The sequence below is a fragment of the Amblyomma americanum genome, chromosome 1, assembly GCF_052857255.1.
Source record: "Amblyomma americanum isolate KBUSLIRL-KWMA chromosome 1, ASM5285725v1, whole genome shotgun sequence".
Classification (NCBI taxonomy): domain Eukaryota; kingdom Metazoa; phylum Arthropoda; class Arachnida; order Ixodida; family Ixodidae; genus Amblyomma; species Amblyomma americanum.
This window is the reverse complement of record NC_135497.1, coordinates 159,137,196-159,157,960: the sequence shown is the minus strand read 5'-3', so window position 1 is coordinate 159,157,960 and position 20,765 is coordinate 159,137,196. Positions and strand designations below refer to the sequence as shown.

Genomic DNA, 20,765 nt, shown 5'->3' with positions numbered 1-20,765 from the left:
CCCACCCTGTTGAGTACAGAGCGCATCATAAGCGGAATGAGCTCAACGAACAGGCATGGAAGGAAAGACATCAAGTTAATGCTACACACAGCGCTGAGGAGTCCTAAAGCTCTTGCGCTTGATGGCAAGAATAAAAATAATTAAGGCTGCGCTCCTCCATGAGCATAAACCTAGTTGCAAGAATTATTTCAGGTCTTTTTTTTTTATCAAAGATGCCACTTCTTTTCTTTCGCAGAAAAATAACCGGAGAAGGAGGACACAAGAAAAAAGCGCAGGTGTTCACCTCGAGTAGCCAATTTTTAACACAACCTTTTCACTTAGCAGTCACAAAGGGACAAAAGGCACAATGAAGAACGCTGTGCATTATGAAGCACCCTGAAGGAGGAAAAGACTTCCACCTGTCCAATTCTTTCTATTCCCCTTTTTAGGCACGTGCAACATGATTCCATAGCTTTCCCGACTACCTACTGGCCATATTCATTACTCATTTTGACATCGAATATCCTTCGGCTTAGAAAAGCATAAAAAAAAAACCAAGACTCCTGGCATGGTGGCATCGCACTATGTGTGATCATAACAGATCCATGTCCATGTAAGATGGCCCGCTACTGTGCCCACGCGAGGATAGGGGAAATCAGTAAAATGTTTGTGCGCGTGTGTGTGCGTGTGTGTGTGTGCGTCTGTCTGTCTATGCGCGCGCGCGCGGGCACGCGCAATGGCGACCTGTATTCTTATGTAGAACTTCTTGCTGGGGGAGTTGGTGCACAGCTTTATAGGGATGGCGTTGGCGTTGCGCACACGACAAGACGTACACAGGAAAGAGCAGAAGATGACAGATAGAGCGCAAAGATAGAGCGATTTGCGCTCTATCTGTCATCTTCTGCTCTTTCCTGTGTACGTCTTGTCGTGTGCGCAACGCCATCCCAAGAAAGTTGTATCCTTATATCTTGACAGATCATGAGATGAATATATTCATTTTCAAAAAGTGTTCAACCTATTTGTACAGCACAAATAAAAAGCTCGACAAACTGTTTCTGCAACTAAAGAAGCATTGCTCAAGTATTCACTTGAGCAAGCCGGATTGAACTTAAGCGGAACAATTTTTTATTTGCCGAGCTCTTACAACTGCAGTCCACACAAACCAAATGAGAGAGAGAGAATACGTATGAAAATAATAGGGTTAAAACCTGTAACGAGGAAGCCATCTTGGTTTCTTTTTCGTGTTGCTTGTGTGCTTTTACCGTACGTTTGTATCATTTGAATATAATTTACGCGCGTTAAAATTTGTTTTCACTACAAAAACACATGCGAAAATTTACGCCTGTCATCTAGGTGGAAGCAGAGACCAGATGACCTGCTCTCCCAAAGCACCAGGTTTGCGAGTTGACAGCACCTCAGGACAACGACTTTCTGAAACCAAGAATCTAATATTGTTAAGGCGAAAAAAAAGCGTAAAAGGGAACCTAGGATGTCGAAAAACAGATAGCGTTTATTGCAGCCATCACCACCGACCGAGGCGGGGTGGTAGCTTGTAACGCTTTCCCAGTTGGCTGAGAAATGCGGCAGCAGCCGAGTTTGATTAGAGGCGAAGGTCATCACTCACGTTGTCCGCCCGAGGGCGTTATTGGACAGCCGATGCCCAGGAAGAGTCTACGAACGGCAGCGCCGGACAGCGTCGGGCCTTGCAAGTATGTACAAAAGAAAACCACAGAGGTGGCGGTATGCTTTGGGGGAATCCAGCGTTGGCCGCGGCTAGCAAAGCTTGTGGGATTCGCACACTCCTGTCGCCTCTTAGTGCTCCCCGTCCGTTTGATGTAGCCCGTTGTTCCTTCGGAGGTGCGGACTGGGCCTTTTTAGTTTTAGTTTTTGGCAGCCCACTCTTCTATCTTCGTTTTATTTGACTTTCAAGTCTGGGAGGCTGTAAGACCAAGCGAGGAAATGAAAAGGAATGGACGGAATAGATGAAACATAGGCTTACGTGGCTTCGGCACCAAGTTTATTAAGCAGAAGCCAGGTACAAAAAAAAAGTCAATGTTTTCTACTTCTGTAAGCACCATTCAAACCGGACTTCTAGATCGTAGCCAATTAAAATAAATATCTTCAAAGGACTCTTAAACACTTGTGACAAAAAGTCGGTTTGCATTTGATGTTGAATGGCACTCCTTCGCAAATCACTTCGAGCAAAAATTTTCAAAATTTTATAGAAGCGGAGTTGTCGGGAATTAAAATTCACCCTTCGTGCTGTTCGCATCTTTTCTTCTCCTCGCGTAGTCCTAGCTTCTGAACAGGTCCTGCTAAGTGAAACGTCATTGTTGGCGTAATCATGTCGTCCTGCTTTTCTCAGGTTTTTACTGTTTATTTATCTTGCGACCCCGTCATTGCCCGGGCCGCCGATGCTGCGTGGACGCACTTTGACAGCTCGTTATTCTGCTCTTTTTTTTAGCTGCAGTTGTTGGATGACGTTCATGCCTGCAGGCGTCTGACGAATAGCCGTTTCAAAATCCATGCCCGTGGACAAATCAAACGAAGAGGGCGCGCGTTTTAAAAAATCGATGGAAAGAGCTAGCCAATTTTCCTGCGCAATCCTGCGTACTCCACGTCGGTTGGGAGGAGGGGGGATATTTGGCTGAGATATCCATGACAATACGATCTAGCGCTTGGGCGAGTTTATTTACAACGTTCGAAAATTGTAGAAGGGTTCTTTATCGATTTTTGATGCATAGGACAGAGCTATTCGTAAGGTTGACAGCGTAGGCGTAATGCCCGAATACTGAAATGTAAGAGTAGGTTTCATCTACGCATTGGTTCACCGTCATCCTCATAAACGCCTGCAACGCACATCCTCCGCCGAAACAAACTTTTTTCTGCGGTCGTTTTGTGAGAAACAAAAGCGCGAAACATTTACGGCTGGTGTTCTTACTAGCAAACTGATGTCGGCACATAGTTCCTACACTCGTTCTCAGATGAGCGCCCTCGTACAATAGCGTCGGAAACCCCATGTAAGCGTAAGCTTTCTGTTTTCTTGTTCTTTTTTTCGAGAGGGGGGGAGGGGAGGTAGGAGGCTGCTGTGCACTGAGTGGAGGTGCAGGAATTTAGCGGCTTTCAGGACAAAAAAAAAAAAAAGTGAGACCCTCTAGGTGGCCTCCAAGCGACCTTGTTAAAATTAAAAAAAAAACAACAACAGGGAATGTGTGAGACTTTACATCTTTCCCCACCTCTCAAATTTGCCGTTTTAGTGGGCATGGATCCATCTATGTGATCCAATTTTGCGTATAACGCAAAGAAAGAAATAAAGAAGTAAAGAAAGAAAGATTATCGTAATATAGCCACCTCCCATGCATAGCTGTGGTCTGCCTCGCGAAGGCGAGAAGGGAAGGGTTGAAATTCAGCGCCTAAGTTAGTAAGGACAACCATGCTGCTTTAGTATGTTGCTTTAAGTTTCAGGGTTGTATAATTGTGGAAGTGTTGCTGTTTTTATTTGCATTGAGTGTGCGAGCGTTATTATGCAAGCAATGCGATGAATAAACCTGTGGTCCATCTTCAAATTACCTGTTGCTACTAACTTAAAGGGTAACTGAAGTAAAATAGGAGTTTGGCCTGCATCGATAGGGTACCGCGTTCTAATAACTAAAAGACCTCTCTCAGCGGAAATTGGGTGTTTATAAGCTAGGAAATACCAGAGAACGAAGTACAGGTGTCGCCACCACCGGGCGATTTCGCAAGTGAAATGCCTGCGTGGACAGAATTATTTTTTTTTAGCGCGGATACCAGAGGCTACGCTGCACTGCCATTGACTTCAAAGCGCTATCAACCCGTTCTTTCCTGTAAGGATGTCAAGAGTTTGAAGCGACTGACGGGAAAAATTTTAAATCCAGTTTTCTTGGCGATAAATGAGACTTTTTCTGCTGAAAAAAACATCAGCATTGCCAGAAAGAACCAAGGAATCAATTTTTGACTGAGAACAGTAACTCGTTGGAGTTTTCCTCAGTGTCCCTTCAAGACAAACGCGAGCCTGCTTGTTATTGGCTGATATCAGTTCCGTACCTCTACGTTAGTGTTCAGTTACAGTTCTATGCAAAGCTTCTGAGGTCATGTCTTTGCAACAGAAATACTAATTTGTCGTTTGACTGGTATAACTTGTCTAGCTTAATAATATCTGACCGTTTTCTTTGCCCGAAACTATCAAGCGTCGACGGCGCACCCTCATCGATGTAATATTATTATTTCTTCTCTCGTTTATGCGAATTCCTTGCTCCAGGTCAGTTCGCTAATTCTTCTTTGGCTCGGAGATATGGAGAAAAAGTTTCAAACTCAGCCCGTACCTCTTCAACATCGGTGCGGTGCTTGGCTGCGCTTTTCAGGCGAAGTAAATAAATAAAATGCTCAAATTTGTTCTTCATTGAGTACATTGTAGTCTTGCGGCTGTACTTATTATGCCGTACTTAGTGGCATAAAACGCGTGAGCTGAAACCACCTCGCGCTTCTTGAGGGCACTTTCAAGTAACCATACGAGTATGCCTTAGCAGCGCGCAGAAGTAATGGAAATGGAGATAACGCAAAAAAAAAAGAACGATCTGGGCTTTTCAAAATTCACGAGACGGCAGCGCTATGCTGGCAAATGCAGGCTTATTGCGCATCATGGCTGGCGCTGTTTCAAATGCACAAATTATGCTGCGGCCTGCCGCCGCGCGGGACGCGAACTCGGGCGCCAGCCGGCCTCCCACAGCCAGCAGGCGGCCGCGTTCGATCGGCAGGCGACGACGCCGTATTTCATGCTCGAAAAAGTAATCCCTTATTTGCCTCTGTCTCATCGGCGACTTCACGCCCGCTGCTGTGCTGCTTCTATAAGCAGACAGCGCGCCCGCTTAGAATACGGCGGCACGCGTGGAGTCGGGACAAAAGGAGGGGAAAGAGGATGCCGGCGAGAAGGAGAAATATGGTGCCGCGGTGACGGCAGCGCGCGAAGAAGTCGCACGCCCGACGAGGGAGGACTCGAAAATGGAAAAGTGGGTGTTCCGCAGTTGGTTCGGCTCGTCGCGTGCCATTGTTTCGCGCTGGCTGATTTGTTTGCCCGTCTCCTCGGCGAGGACAGGCTTGCAGATTCGCCCGGGACGGAAGGGCTGGGCCACTGCCGCTGCCGAAATCTGCATACATATAAATATTTCGCGGGGCGCGGGCATTGATTTGCGGAGCCGGTCGACGCCGCCGCCGACGGAACGGGGCTGGGTTTTCCCTGCGGGCGCGTCCGCAGATGCCAAGACGCGGGGAGGCGCACGAGGAAATAAAAGGAGAGCGGAGAAGGAACCGCCACGCCACTTGGGTAGTGAGTTTGCAGCACTCCGAAGTCGTTTAATAGAGGCACCATGCGGAGGCAATATGTAATCCTCAACAGAAGCAGCTTGGAGGCAGGGACCAATGAGATGAGACGTCTTCAGGCGCCCCCGTTAGGGCGCCGGAAATGAATGTCTCTGAAGAAGGTGCTTCCTGTGAGAAACCGCCGAGTGTGTCGCTTCCCGCTCTCGGGCATCATTTTTAATTAACCGAAGTTTTGCGAGTAGGCGACTCGACTTCCTGAGCTGCTTTGCTGATCTGTAAAGGAGGTGAGCTGCCCGTAGACGCGCTCACAAATGCGCGTTGCACGCGAAGCAACGTCCTCCCGTTTCTGCCTACGACTGAGGGGCACTCGGTTGATTGAAGAAACATATTAGGGTACCTTCTCAAAAAGATTAAATGTTCTCATTAGTCGAACACAAACAATTCGTTCTAGTTTTACTAAACCGAACTATAAACTCTTTTGTTTGTTTTTTAGTGCTGAAAAAAACTTGTGGCCGTCAGAGCTTCCACAGCGGCGATGCAGAAAAATGCACGGCATATAAGCACCAGAGGCTGAAGCATGCGTAGTAATAAAAAAAGATCACAATCTAGTTTTTTTTTACAGCGACAGCTGTTAACTGCATATATGCAGCGCTCTGCTATTTTTTATTTTGCATAATTTGTTCATGCCCTTCCTTATGTGAGGTAAGAGAAAACCTTGATAGCTTTCTTGTAAAACCTGTGCGTTCTTCGCGCAAGGTCTCTAATACCCAGCGCGTCCCGCAAACTTCCACATAGCTTGTACCATACTTCTTATGAAAGCTGGATTGCTCCAGCAGCATAGCAACACCAACACTAATTATTACTGCCGCTCCTTTTCCAACACGTCGCCTACACATGTTTTATCAGTTTTGTATATCCATGTGATCACCCCATCGTTCGTTTATCAACTTTTCAGTAGAGTAACAAACTTTCTATTTCAGTGAAAAAAAATATCACGAAATGGTATAGGTGCCAAGATTGTGCATCAGCGTGAAGGAATACACGCACGTTGGTAGAAAAAAAAATTGAGGTATCTTTCCTTGCGTTGTTTAGCCCGTCAGATTTCACCTTAGTTTCCGGTGCTGTGGGCGGTGCAAAAAGTATCTACAAAAGCGTGCAGTCAACCTCTAAGGCACCTATAGTACTTTCCGGGATGACCGTCAGAAAAGGGGAAGATAGTGACATCCGGAACTTCTTGGTTAGAGCTAGATTTGGACATGAACCTCGATTTCGATGCGCAAGCTAGCAAATAAATTGCCTTGTTTATTAACCAGGGCGCCAAGAAGGAAATCTTTGGCTGACATAGAATGCGGGTTACCAAGTTACGCCACGAGTACTAAGAAAATCAAGGCATAAACATCCCAGAGAGCAAGGCGTGCCGGAATAACTATCTACTGGCTATTCCAAAATGGTGAATATACAGGTCGAGACACGAACAGACATTATAGCTATTGAGTACCTGCCACGGTGGCTTAAGTCTTAAGGTATTACAGCGTTCGGCAGCTGAGACCAACAGCGCGGAATCGAATCTCGGCCAAGCCGCTGCGGTGACTCAGTGGTTATGGCGCTCGGCTGCCGGCCCGAAAGACGCGGGTTCGATCCCGGCCGCGGCGGTCGAATCTCGATGGAGGCAAAATTCTAGAGGCCCGTGCACTGTGTGATGTCAGTGAACGTTAAAGAACCCCAGGTGGTCGAAATTTCCGGAGCCCTTCACTACGGCGTCCCTCATAGCCCAAGTAGCTTTAGGACGTTAAACCCCTATAAACCAAACCAAACCGAATCTCGGCCACGGCGTCCACATTTCGATGAAGGCAAAATGCAAGAGACTCCCGTGTGCTAGGCCTTGTTGGTGCATGGTAAGGAACCCTACTGTGCCTAAATTCATCCGGAGCCTCCCTTACAGCGTCCCTCATAGCACATGCGCGGCCTAGCCCCACATAGCACGTCAAGCCCCACATACCAAATATCAGCTTTCGAATCTTCACCACAAGCTGGAGACACAACAGCTCAGCCCCTACACAGCACACGCACAGTACAAGAGAATCGATATAGGCAGTGATTAGCGAGCATGCATGTTGCTGCGCACTAACTGAAGGAAGCGTCTTGGAGTGTGTGCAGAGGAGGACAATGAAAAGCTTTTGTGCAGAAAAAAAAACAATTACGATAGTCGGTAATCGACACTCAGCCTGTCCTAACCTTAAAAGAGACGCGCACTGCCAGCATGACGATGCGGAGGAACTGTACCAATAGGACATTTCATTTGAGAGGCACCGTTACCCCAATCGAGTTACTTTCACATTGCATCGGCATAAAAATAGCGATTACGCCCTATTCTAAATGTAAACACTGTTATCTCTTCTCTTTTTTTTTTCCTGCTTACCATGTTTAGGAAGGCAGGCAGGTCTGTGCAGAGTGGCTGGCTTACACTCAAAGCGAGGTGTCGCAAAATTTTTCGCAAGAAACACGAACTAGATTTGGTAAAATGCTGAATACAAACACACAAACGCAGGTACGCACACACAGTTTTTGGTTGCTCACTCGTGCTGTCACCGAATAAATCCTTTGCTCCACCGCTGTAACTCTTCTCGGTGCTCCCGCGCCAACAGCAAGTTTTAATTCCAAATCTGGGCTGGGAGCTTAGAGTGGAGAGAATGTAATGAGTTGCTACCAGTTAACTTCCTGGACAGACGCTGCTTTATTTTCGTTTTATTTAATTAAGGAATGGTTCCGTGCACTGCGCACTCATTTGAAAACGATTTCGCTGGAGCCCAGCGCTACTGATCCGGAGTTCCCGGGTTCGAACCCGACCGCGGCGGCTGCGTTTTTATGGAGGAAAAACGCTAAGGCGCCCGTGTGCTGTGCGATGTCCGTGCACGTTAAAGATCCCCAGGTGGTCGGAATTATTCCGGAGCCCTCCACTACGGCACCTCTTTCTTCATTTCTTCTTTTACTCCCTCCTTTATCCCTTCCCTTACGGCGCGGTTCAGGTGTCCGCCGATAGATGAGGCAGATACTGCGTCATTTCTTTTCCCCCAAAACCGATTATTATTATTATTATTATTATTATTATTATTATTATTATTATTATTATTATTATTATTATTATTATTATTATTATTATTATTATTATTATTATTATTATTATTATTATTATTATTATTATTAGCCCAGCGCAGCTCGCGGCCTATAGGGCCGACTAAACGGTACGTCACGTCGCCGTTGCACGGGAGGAGTAGGGCCAAGATTTACGAAGCTGAGCGTTCGCCCCGGCGTCTGGACAGGGACGCGCATTCATCAGTGCGCGTCGAGCGCAGGCGGCCAGCGCGGGGTCCGCTTGTCATTCTCCCATTGACGGACGTCGTTCTGGTCGGCGACCACTGACCCCCGCCGGCCGACCCCGCGCCGAGCCTGACCCTGCCCGAGGCAATGGGCCGTGCGATCAGGGCCCGCACTCAACACAGCCCGGGTTCGCTGCTCAAGTGCCGCCGGGAACAGGCTCGTAAAAGGGGCCCCTTGTCGCGGCCCTCCTTGCAGGTGATTCACCCCGTGCGTCCGCCGGCTGCCCGGTTCCCAAGAGGAGCGCCCCGGGGACACAACCGGTCCACTTTGGGCCCGCTGTCCGCCGCACGCCTCGGACGCCCGGCCGGCCTGGGAGACGCGCCCTGATCTTCGCGGTGGTCATTACACGCGCCGGGGAAGAACTCGGGCGCAGTGGACGCAGCAGCATCCCAACGATGTGCTTGCATGGCAGTCTGTATCTATACAGCCCGCTTGGTCGCATGCGAGTTTGGTCTGCTCATGACTTAAAACCTTAAATAGCAGTGCGACATGATTCCGCTGATCCTAGGCTTACAGAGCAAGCTACGATTATCCCCTTAGAGTTACGTCCAAGAAGCGGGTGGTTCGACAATGCGGAATTCCTCGCATAGCGATGACTTCGTAAGTTACTTCAGCCGAGGCGAAATTATTTATCCTCCCGTAAGTGCATTTCATGATTGTACAGAGCACGAGCGGTGAGCTATCATTATAGCCACCGAGCCGATAACCCTAATCATGACAGCCAAACCGAAAAGTCCTGGTCGATCACAGACGTAAAACGATTTTGTAAATACAGTACCAGGTCTTCAACAAAGCAGCCACACTGTTACGTGCAGCAAAGTTATTATGCCAGAACTGCATCTGAAATCCGGCTCCTGCTTATATCTCCTGGCACACGGTTATTCGCAAGGTAGAGGAAGCATTCCAAGTCACTGTCGTCCATGTTGTCAGTTAGCAATTCTGTCCACACGTTCTCTCTTCCTTCGCATGGCGCCATCCAAGTGTTCGAATAAATAACACTACGACTCAAGGAAATTTCATAACCAATCGTTTTTCGACGTGGTGGCGCAAAAGTATCCGGATGTGAAACACAAAGCGCGGATGAAGGATTTGACGGAGTCAAACCTTCCACCCGCCAATACCGTCGGGCCGACAAAGGCCGTTCACGTGGATGGCGCCCACAGCAGCGGAGAGGGAGCGGTGGAGGGCGGGAAGAGCAAGTTATACACGACGACGCGAGAAACTAGCCGGGACGTGCGTCGCTAATAACTGCAGCAAAGTTTGGACGAAACTTTCCCGCATTCGCGGCGCCGCGTATCGGCCGCTATGATCAAGATATTAGAGCCGCCGAGTCGTCGTAAAGCCTCGCGCCGCGTGACGGTGCGCTCTTCTCTCCCGGGGTGGCATACGCGCCGAGGCACACGACGCACGGAGCAGACGCGCGCCCCCTAAATCCTGAGCATTATTATCGTCCCCGTATCGGAAGCTGGAAATCCGGCGACAACATGCAAATGAGGGCCCCATCCCCGCGCCACCGGGAAGAACTCGTTACAAGCGCCGATGCGTCGCAGCAGCGCGCAGGGCGCGACCCGGTCTCCCCCGCCCGCCAACGAGGGCGACGGCGCTCGGAGCGCTTACAGCGGCGGCGCGTCTGGCGAAGGACGCTAAATCCCAGGCACTCATAATTTATATGCCGTTCGAGGGTCGCCGTCGAGATAATGGGCCTCTATGGGGGATTCGTTTTGCCCGACGCGTGTCCGAGCCCCGAAATCGGCCCCGATAAGCAAGAATCTCGCGGGGAGACTGCGACGCGGGCCCTCGCCAAAAATGCATAGCGCGCCCGATAGCGCCGCCACGCCGCGGCTCGGCTTGTCGCTGGAGAGTAACGGGCTGGGGAAAACAAGCCCCCCCCCCCCCCCCCCCCCCCCCCCCATCCCGGCATGGGAGCAGAGAATTCCTCCGAATGCAAAACTCCCTTTCCTTTCTCCTTCTCGTCGTCTTCTCTGCTCTTTTCCCTGCTTTTTTTTTTCGGAACTTTTTTCGTTTTCCTTCCTTCACGAAAAGCCAGTAAAGAAGCGACAAAAATCGCTCCACATTTACACAACAAACGTGCACAAAAGTGGGGGAAGGATGATGTTAATTCGTCGGCAAGATGGGGCCGTCGAAGTCGTTATGGGACGCGTTATGCCCTGCGTCGCTTTACTTGCCCCCCCCCCTCCCCCTGTTTCGACGGGTGCGCGCCTGTGCGTCGTGCGCCAGAGGTGCTGTGCACGTTCAAGCGGGTTCGCAGGCCCTGGTGATTGAAATTAAGAAAGAACACGGGAAATTTATTATGCAAAGGCCAATTTTAAAGCGCGGGGTACTATATGGGCGCGGTTCTTCACAGGTATATAGTGCATGTGGACGTACGCCATGAGCGGGGATGATATCATTGTCGCGTATTGTAACAGGAATGATAATTACTCCTCTTCGGGCTGTACATTCTGCTTTCCCACTCTTAAAACAGGTACCGGCTGGTTCGCGTCAGCGACTGTAGTGGAGCAGTAAATTTACCACGCTTTCTCATAAAGGAAGGGGAAGTGTTTTACGGTCGTCAATAAGTCCCATTCTGCAGTTTTACTCATTGCCTATGCAAATGACTTACTGTCCTGGCCGTCACGACCTCCATCATTGTATGGCTACAGTGAGGCTATGTTCCCAAAGATGTAGCACCGTCGTGTTTCTCCAGCGAGAGCTAACGGAATTGAGCTGATGCATTCTGCCAGAGAGCAAATACACGGCTGAGCGGCAGCTTTGGGCATGAAAGGACAACCGACACGATCGATTAGCTTGAGACTAGCAGAACTCACATTGAAAATTTGTAACGCAAGCTATCAGGCACGCGTGTGCGATCTTTAAGAGCATTTAAATGTAACGACAGCTTGCACATGCGAACTTTAAATGAGGCTAGACTTTCCGCATCTATCATGAAAAACTGTCGAGTCACAAAAAAGGAACCAAGTGAGAGTAAAGTGAAAAAGAATAGAAGCGTGTGCATGGCCGTTGTTCGTAATTACGGTTGTCGTATTGCGTGCACAACTGTCTGTTGTTGCCAGGAAGAAAGAAAAGGAAAGTGCGCAGGCCTGCCCACTGGCTCAAGTCTAGCCACAATCGCTACCACGTGCAGATAGTAGGAGAGTAGAAAGATGGGTTAGAAAGACAGGATAGAAAAGACGCGCGGTATAATGACCCAGACCGATCCTGGAGGCAGTGCAATACCGGGCCAACCGGTGGCGGAAGTGAAGCATCCTTCAAACTCCCCGCCACATTTCCAAAAACGAGTCCAATTGGACTCGTAACAGATACTCTACAGGGTCCGGACATTCACACAACTTCCTCTGTTGATTTTTTTTTTTTTGCTACCCTTGGCGCATGTTAACTGAAGCACCCAGAATAATCCACAGCTTCCTCAGTCGATTATTCAGGGTGCTTCAGTTAACATGCGCCAAGGGTAGCAAAAAAAAAAGGTACATGTTGAAAGAATAAAAATGTACCACTATTTTTGGCGGTTGCTTAGGTCTAGCGTCCTTTTATTTTAGTTTCTATTTATTAAGTTGAACCTAAATGATCATACACTTCTGAAGCGCTACAGATACGAAAAAAAACAGGCTTGAAAGCAGACCGTCAAAAGTGACCCCCAATGCAGCAATCAAAAAAGAAAAAGCTTGGTGGTGGTGGTAGTGGTTTTATTAAAAATAATAGTAAAAAGGAAGGAAAAGATTTTTGCTAGCCCCGGCATCTGCCATCGATACTGAAGCACCTGAGCTGGGGCAGCGGAAATAAAGGACAGCAGGCAGAATGGAGAAATGAAATGAAAGAGGTGAGGGGACAGGAATAGAGGACAGGAGGAGAAGTAATATGTACAAACTATTTACACAATAAGTAATGTGTCCAGGTTGTGCGCGTGATTAGTTCATTTAAGAGGAATTAAATCACACACGCGCACAGCACTGTGTAGGTTACAACTGGAGTGGGGCGTCCAGTTATTAATCGTTCAAGGTAGAACTCGCGGAGCGTTCGGTCACTCGTGTAACTACCTGACGGAGAACAGACGGGACGTCAAGCCCGTGTGTTCGAGGAATGCACAGAGGCTCACCAAAGTTCGCTCACGAGTGCGCGCACTGCCCTTAAAACGATATTTTCTGCGCTCTGAAGGAGCTACAAAAAATGAAAAAAAAGGAACACGATAACGGATGCTCTCGCGCTGACACAACTACGGTCACGCATAACTTCACGCGCTACGTCAACGGCTAACACACGAGCCCTGCTAGGCGTATGATTATAGGAACACGTGATCCTGCCGTAACCACTTCGTATTTCGTGCACATTCTTAAGGGCATTAAAAGCAACTCTGCAGTAAAACTTGCGCAACAATATTTACATTAATTGTGGTATGTTATGACGCCCCTCCAAGACTTCCAAATGCAAGCTTTTGGCTGGTATCCAGCGATTTAAAACTTAATAAGTTTTAATGCGTTGGCATTAGTATTGCCATCATCGCAAAAATTGACAACGACGTGTGAAGCCTCGAGTGAAAATGAAAAGGAAAGGAAAGGCGCGATTCCCCGTGAGTTCCCTTCTCGGGGGAGATCGCAGCCGCGCCTTGAGGGAAAGGATGAAGGAGGGAATGAAATATGGAAGAGAGAACGAAAATCGGCTTTGAAGAAAGGAAAAGCGCAGTGGTATATAATATAATTGGTTTTGGGGGGAAAGGAAATGGCGCAGTATCTGTCTCATATATCGTTGGACACCTGAACCGCACCGTAAGGGAAGGGATAAAGGAGGGAGTGAAAGAAGAAAGGAAGAAGAGGTGCCGTAGTGGGGGGCTCCGGAATAATTTCGACCATCTGGGGATCTTTAACGTGCTCTGACATCGCACAGCACACGGGCGCCTTAGCGTTTTGCCTCCATAAAAACGCAGCCGCCACGGTCGGGTTCGAACCCGGGAACTCCGAAAGCGCAGTAACGGTCTCATTTCTCGGTCGTGGAGATGAGGAAAGTGGATAGGAGGGTGGAGCTCTAATGTGCTAGCATTAGTTGGGTCAATATGGGCAAAACCCGGTGTTGTTGGCGGTTTGAAAACTCGGTGTAAAAGAGTGAAAAGCTCCGAACCACCACCAAAGAGAAAAACTGATGGAGAGTGTACATATGATTTGAGCTAACTGCGCAACATGAAAACAAATCAACCGTCATATCGAAACTTTAATTGTCGTTGGTGTGAGGGAATTCAGTTCAACACAAATCGGTAACACAGTCGGAGTCGCAATGCTAACTACACCCCTCCGCATCAATCGCATTAATCGTCTGTCACTATTGCTGCCTGTTAAAACCATCGGCTCGCGATAGCTTCACACTTTTGTCGTCACCGATTCAGACTCGATTTTAATAGTTTTTATTTTCTCAAAAGAGAAATTCACCACGTGGAGGTTATGTGGCTACTCTGTGTCTACTCTCTACGTCCGTGTCTACTTGAAAAGAAAAAAAAGGTTTTTGATGGAAGGAAATGGCGCAGTAATTGTCTGACATATCCCGGTGGACACCCGAACCGCGCCGTAAGGGAAGGGAGGAAGGTGGTAGTGAAAGCATTTCTTGTTTTGTGAGATCAAATTCCGCCTGTCCTAAGCTACACGTGATGCAGTATGCGTACAACGTCGACTTTACAGCGAATATAATGCTTGCTTGGTTCACGTTGCAAAAGAAATAACTAAATAAAAAAGAAAAAGCTATTTTGCATCCAATCGTTACACTTATGGTTCTTCCGTGTACTCTTGCATATGCGTAGAATGTGTTCTTGATCCCCCCCCACAATCTCCCCCGTACAAGCGTTTTATAACATTGCTGGTGTTAGGGCAGATAAAAATATATATGTACATAAATTAATCAACTTCCACATAATTTCACAATTGTCTTCAGTGGCAGCGCAGGTAGAAAGAAGGGAGGGGATAGGACACAAGAGTAAAGAGCGCTGACTTCCAAATCTAGTGTCCTCTTGTGTACTCTTGTGTCCTATCCCGTCCCTTTTTTCTACCTGCGCTGCCACTGAAGTCATGTTTAACCAACTAGCCCAACAAGCATCAACCCACAATTGTAGAACTCTTTTCAGCGTAGCAAAAAAAAGTCGCAGAAAATTCAAAAGGTCTGTTTAACGTCCCAAAGCGACTCAGGCTATGACGTACGCCGTAGCGAAGGGATCCGAAAAATTCGATCACCTGGGGTTCTTTAACGTGCACTGACATCGTACAGTACACGGTCCTCTGGAATTTCGCCTCCAACGAAATTCGACCGCCACGGCAGGGTTGGAACCCGCGCGTTTCGGGTTAGCGGCCGAGCGCCGTAACCACTGAGCCACCGCGGAGGCCCAAGAGGCCGTTCTTGGCAGTAGTAGTGTGATGCGGAGCCTACTCTCTCGTTTGATACCACTTAGCAGGCGCGAAAGGTGCGAAGTGGCGGCTTCAAAATAAAAGTAAATTACAAACATAGCAAATGATAACCAAGGTAACTAAATTTAAAGCTCATATTTAATGAAAACACGAAACAGTTTAATGAGCCCACTTTTGCGACACCAGTTGCAGATAGATAAGCTAGAAATTACTTCACGTTTTCGTGTGAAAATGTAAAGTAAGTTTTTAAAGTGAAGTAGGTTTCCGTATATATTTTGGCGTTAAGAACAAAGAAATATATGCATTATTAAATAAGGTACCGCATTTCTTATGTAAATTATTCTGATGCCTAGCAGACGATTGGGACTGTAAGTTATTTTCAAGAATGTGATCGACGAGAAAATGACACATCTTGGCTGTAAATCGCATGTTATTGGCCCGCGCTACAGCTGAAAGCACGGATGTACTCATATTTTTACATAGTGTAGGTTTATAACAACGGGCGTCATACCTTGTAGTCTGTATTTCAAATCGGCTTGAGAACGTAAGCAGCTGCTGACGAAGCATGTTGATGGATTCGTTATAGGCGAGAGGGGCAAGTGTATTTTGGGGCTCGTAAAGGCATAAATCTCTTTAATGACAACTGATATCTGCTTTGAGCCATTGTGGTACAACCCTCTTAGATTCTGCAACATTTTTCAATTAGCGAGAGGAGGCAAGGAAGATGAAGCTTGCATCTTTCAGATTCATACATCAGACAGAAGCCCATCTCGGAAGTGCACATTCATTGCTATTCACTATAGAGTAGTGGTTTGGGCTATTTGGTGAAGCATAATAAAAGGTGCTCACGAGGTGGAACTTTGCAGGCACGTAACCCGTTCTCCCACACACCTAATAATCGTCCCTGTTGCCTTTAGTTATAGTTGTTTATCATTCCTTCTTCATTACCTCAATGAAATTATTTTTCTGCTCAAGTAGCGATTAGACTGAAAAGAACCTTGGTAAACTTTAAAATCACAGTGTGCCCCTAAATAGAGAAAGAATTTAAAAAAAAAACATTACACCTCTTCACAATGCGAGCCTCTTGATGCGTTTGCGTGCGCGTACGTGTGTGTGGGCGCGAAAAGCACATCTGCAAATGTGCTTTTTTTGTAGTTCCATGCTTCGCGTTTCATTACATTTGTTTCACAAAATGTCTTCTCGAAAAACAAGGCGACGTAGGCGCACAAATAATAAAAGAAGCTGGTGTACAACGTTTGAATTTCAATAGACGTGTAAGCGCTGAACTAACTTCACGTGTAATAGCTACAAACACTCGAATGGACGCATCACTTCTACGTCCTTCGCGCAGGCATCCCGCAGCAGCCGCCAAGCGTAGGACCACGAGCATAGATGGACGCCGCGGTGGAACGAAGACTGCCCAGCGCGAGAAAGGCCAATTGCATTAGGCAAGAAAACAGAGCCGTAGCAGACGGGCCGGACAAAAAACAGCCCCTCGGGCAGACTGGGGAAACCCCTTTTTGGACGCCAGCGAGGGGACAGCGGCAGCGTTGGCGTTCCGCGATGCAGAACACGACGCGCCGACGAGCGAGCACTTGTGTGAATCACCTTCCTGAATCAACAGCAATTGAAGCGCGCCTCCGGAGTCCCGCAGAGCCGCGCCAGTCGGCGGACGTCCCCGCGCTCGCTGCTCCCAGAGGAACGCCGAGCGGCCCCGGCAGGCGAACCCCCGCGACCCGACCCACGACCCCGACCTGGGGTTACGGCTACATAATAGCATAACTCGGTCCGCTAGATATGTAAATAATAAAACCCCTCGGGATCCGCTTCCCGGCGAGCGTGTCGCGGCCCCCTCTTGCAGTGGCCGCCATAACTGAGTTTCATAGCGACGGGGACACGAAATGAGATTGGCCGTGTTATTATAACTTTATCAAACGGCTCCTCTAATGGAGAAAACGGAGGCGGGTTGGCAGGTTGCCCCGGCACTCTCTCCCCCTCGCTACTAGTATGGATAAATGCGGCGCCCTCTACCTCCGGCATCGTGTGCCCCCATTCTGCGAGCTCCGATTCTCAGGTTCGTGGCCCCCCTCTTTCCGGCGGCTGCACGTAACTGGCGTTGTAAACAAGTGATGAGATTTCGCACTATGCTCGCGACCATCCATCTCAGTTAATGACAAGGAACGAACGCAGTTGCCGTACGTCCTGCAATTCGAGGAAGTCCACTCCCCGTTGCCACACGTCTGGCATCGTGCCGACTGTCGCAGTGGCAGTTGGGCACCGTGAAGGATGGCCAAACCGGTAACGTTCACGTTCTTTAAACTACGTAAACTTATGCTTTGGTATCGTCCGTCCAGACTACCCCTGCGCGCACGTTTCTGCACGAGTACAGAGAAACTCAAGCACTGTGTGCCCCGGAAGAAACTCCCGAAATTTCCCACCTCCTACGGGCAGTACCGCAGGGTAGCTTGTAGTTCTTGGCGTGAAAAATGCATGCCCAGAGGCAAGCACTCATTAGCCTATTTTGTAACCACCTTATTTTGCGTGTCGCGTAAACAGCGCAGTTCTTTATGCGTGTACTTCACGTTACTCTGCAGACTGTGGAATCTAGATTAAGACACAACGCCAAATTTCAAGTCTCGTTTACAGCCCAACGGAGAAGAATACGCCTCGGAATAAAAGCAACACACTCGAGAGCGGAAAGCTTGAACAGCAAACAGCACTACGGCAGAGAGGCTGGCACACGCGCAAGAAGCCTAGTTTCAAGGATAACGTGCCTGGCGGGCCACTCGCAAGCTCTGCCCCCCCCCCCCCCCACACACACACACACACACGCAATGACAGGCTGGGAGCTGCCAGACAGTACTGCGTACGAACGAAGAGAGCGACCGAGCAAAAAGAGCATGCGCGTGGCGCGGAATGCATTATACGGATTGAAATATTTGGTCGCATGCGCCTTCTTAAAGGGAAGAGAGAATTTCCATTTTTATGAGCAGCAGCAGACCTCACTCGGGGCGCATGCAGTCACCAATTCGTGTTCCGGCACGAGCCCGGAAAGCGATTATACTCGCGTAATCCGGGCCCGCGTCAGAGCAACGATGCTTCTTGCCTGTGCGGGTGGCCACAAATGCATGCATATTCGCAGCAGCTCCATGACTTTCCACTCTTTGATGATTGCACATCACTACACTAATAAAACTGGCTTTCCGCGAATATCACGGACAGCGCATATCTAATACTCCTTGAGCGGCATGTAACCGCTATAAGAACGGATCACCTCGTAACGGGAGAAAATGAAGCCCGATGGGCGCAACTAAGAAACAAAGTGAACCGAACCAAGGAGCATCTGTCAAAATCGAACAGTGGCTTGATATTTGTTGTTCAGGTACACGTGCTTCGGCGGCAGCACATACGCTTGTTCCGACGGTTTCACTTCATATTATTACCTAACAAGACCATCTTGACTCCACCCCCTAGCTTTGAGAGGAAGAAACTCGCAGTTGTATAAATAACAGCCGGATTTATAAACCGACTTCTTTCGGAATGAGTAAATGACGGGAAATGTTCGCGGGCCGCTTGTTTCGTGGCTGATATGAAAGCTACTCAAGCCGGTGGCGAACAATGGATTTAGACTCTTAAGCTCTTGTAAGCAGACAATCACTCTAAGTCCCGATTTCTCTGTCGTAGCTTGTGGGGGTAACCAGTGGAAAGGCGAGCACCCATACTAAGACAACCCTCGGCTTTTTCATGGTTTTAGGTTGGAAGCCAAAATGCGGCCTAGAATCATGAAAACGTATGAGAGTTTCGCTGCAGTTTGACTAGAAGTGAAGGGAACTTTCGACCAATAATTGTGTCTCTTAGAGCACCAACCATAATTACAAAAAAAAAACAGGAACATTTCTGCAGTTGGTAAACCGAGACTCTCTTCATCATATGCGGCAGCGTTTCTTAGCAACCAACTACGTTCGCTAGAAGAAAAAACAAACATCAGGAGCAGGAGAAACTGCTTTTACGTAAAGCCATTCGCGTCATCAGCGAGCGTTGTCATGTAATTTATTGGATCTTTGCTCATACTGTCTTCTCTTTTCCACCGTCATGCATACCCGCAGTCCCAATCTTGTCTTTTGAACGTCCACGTAACGACTCTTTGCTTTCGATTCACATAAGGCAGGGGAGCGTGCTTTATTCCCAGCGGATTTTGACGTCAAAGTGACGTTAGAGATCCGTTAGAGGACTGTGCAAGAGTCCCCCCTCGGTGTACGCAAACGCAGCAAGCCGTCATCTTGTGTTCCTTCTCGGGGATCTCAGCTCTGATGTGACGCTGCGAAATACGAGGCGGACTAACATGATGCAACTGTCCTCTTGGGCAATGCCGTCAGCAACCACCACTGAAGTCTTTACTGGTTCCCCTGTCGAGTGTATGTAAAACTAAAGATTCGCGCAGAATCGTCACGCGCATTGCTGCATAAAGCTTATGAATGTCATTCGCTTACATACCGTACAAAGGAAGCATGAGGGGCAAACATCAAGGATTAGAAAAGACGCGTCACGTAAACGTGCAACAAGAAAGGCTTAGGCAGGTCGGATTGAGGTGGTGGGGGGGGGGGGGGGACCTCCCTCCCAAGCGAGATATTTTAAATAGCAAATTCAAGCTGAGCGTCACTTTTTTTGTGCGAAAAATATCCAAGAAATACATGAAACTAGACACGGAAAAAAAACAGAGAGAGAAATGACACGAGGCTACAGGTGCAGTAGTCTTCGCGAGCAAGTGCATGTCGTTTCTGTCTTTTTTCTCCAGCGTCTAGTATTGTTCTGAAGTCAGCGCACTCATGTGTTAATATTGCTATTACTAATGGCTAGCTACAAATCTCTAATTGGAACCAAATACCCATCCCTAATAGTTAAGACGCTAACTATTAGAATTGAATTAACCGCGTTATCATGATTCACTTCTTTCTGACGTTCGCCAGCACTGATTTTAATATGCCGCAAAGGCCATGCCGGAGCCCTCCGCTACGGCACCTCTTTCTACCTTTCTTCTTTCACTCCCTCATTTATCCCTTCCCTTACGGCGCGGTTCAGGTGTCCGACGATATATGAGACAGATACTGCGCATTTCCATTCCCCCCCCCCCCCCCAAACAATTATTATTATTATTATTAAAGGCCATCTTATTACCTGAAAACGACTATCTTACACAACTTATTTGTGGGCTTGTTTGAAACACTGCAGGTATATCGTGTTTTCTTATGCTTTTTATTTCCACCGGGAAAAACTAATGCGTCACTGACTGTTGTGTACATATGGTACACTTCTCGCTTAGTTTCTCTGAATAATTTGTTTTTTTTTCTCAGAATGGATGTCATATATCAAGAGGTGCTCGCAGTCACCAGTAATAAAACGTAAATGACAAGCTTCATAGGGAAGCATTTAGCGACTGGCGACTTGCCACTGACAAGGAATGTACAAACGATATTTTGCCATGCCGTATTTTCTGGACATCCGCCTCACACCGCGAACAGTGGACGAAAGAAGCCGTAAGTAAAAGTAGTCATTATCAAAATCAATACCTCCTTCATAAATGCTTTTGTAGTGCCATAAGATTATGATTTTATCAGCCAGTAAGGCGATAAAATTCTTAGCAATTTATGCTTGATTGCCTCTTCATACACCTGC

General features: G+C 47.9%; 1 long non-coding RNA gene across 1 annotated transcript in view; it reads left to right on the top strand.

Moving 5' to 3' along the window:
* Positions 1 to 20,765, top strand: part of LOC144136632 (uncharacterized) — a 176,446-nt gene that overhangs the window by 114,616 nt on the left and 41,065 nt on the right. The window contains exon 2 of the long non-coding RNA XR_013315648.1: positions 20,444 to 20,626. This is a non-coding gene — a long non-coding RNA (uncharacterized LOC144136632). The remainder of the gene's footprint in view (positions 1 to 20,443; positions 20,627 to 20,765) is intronic.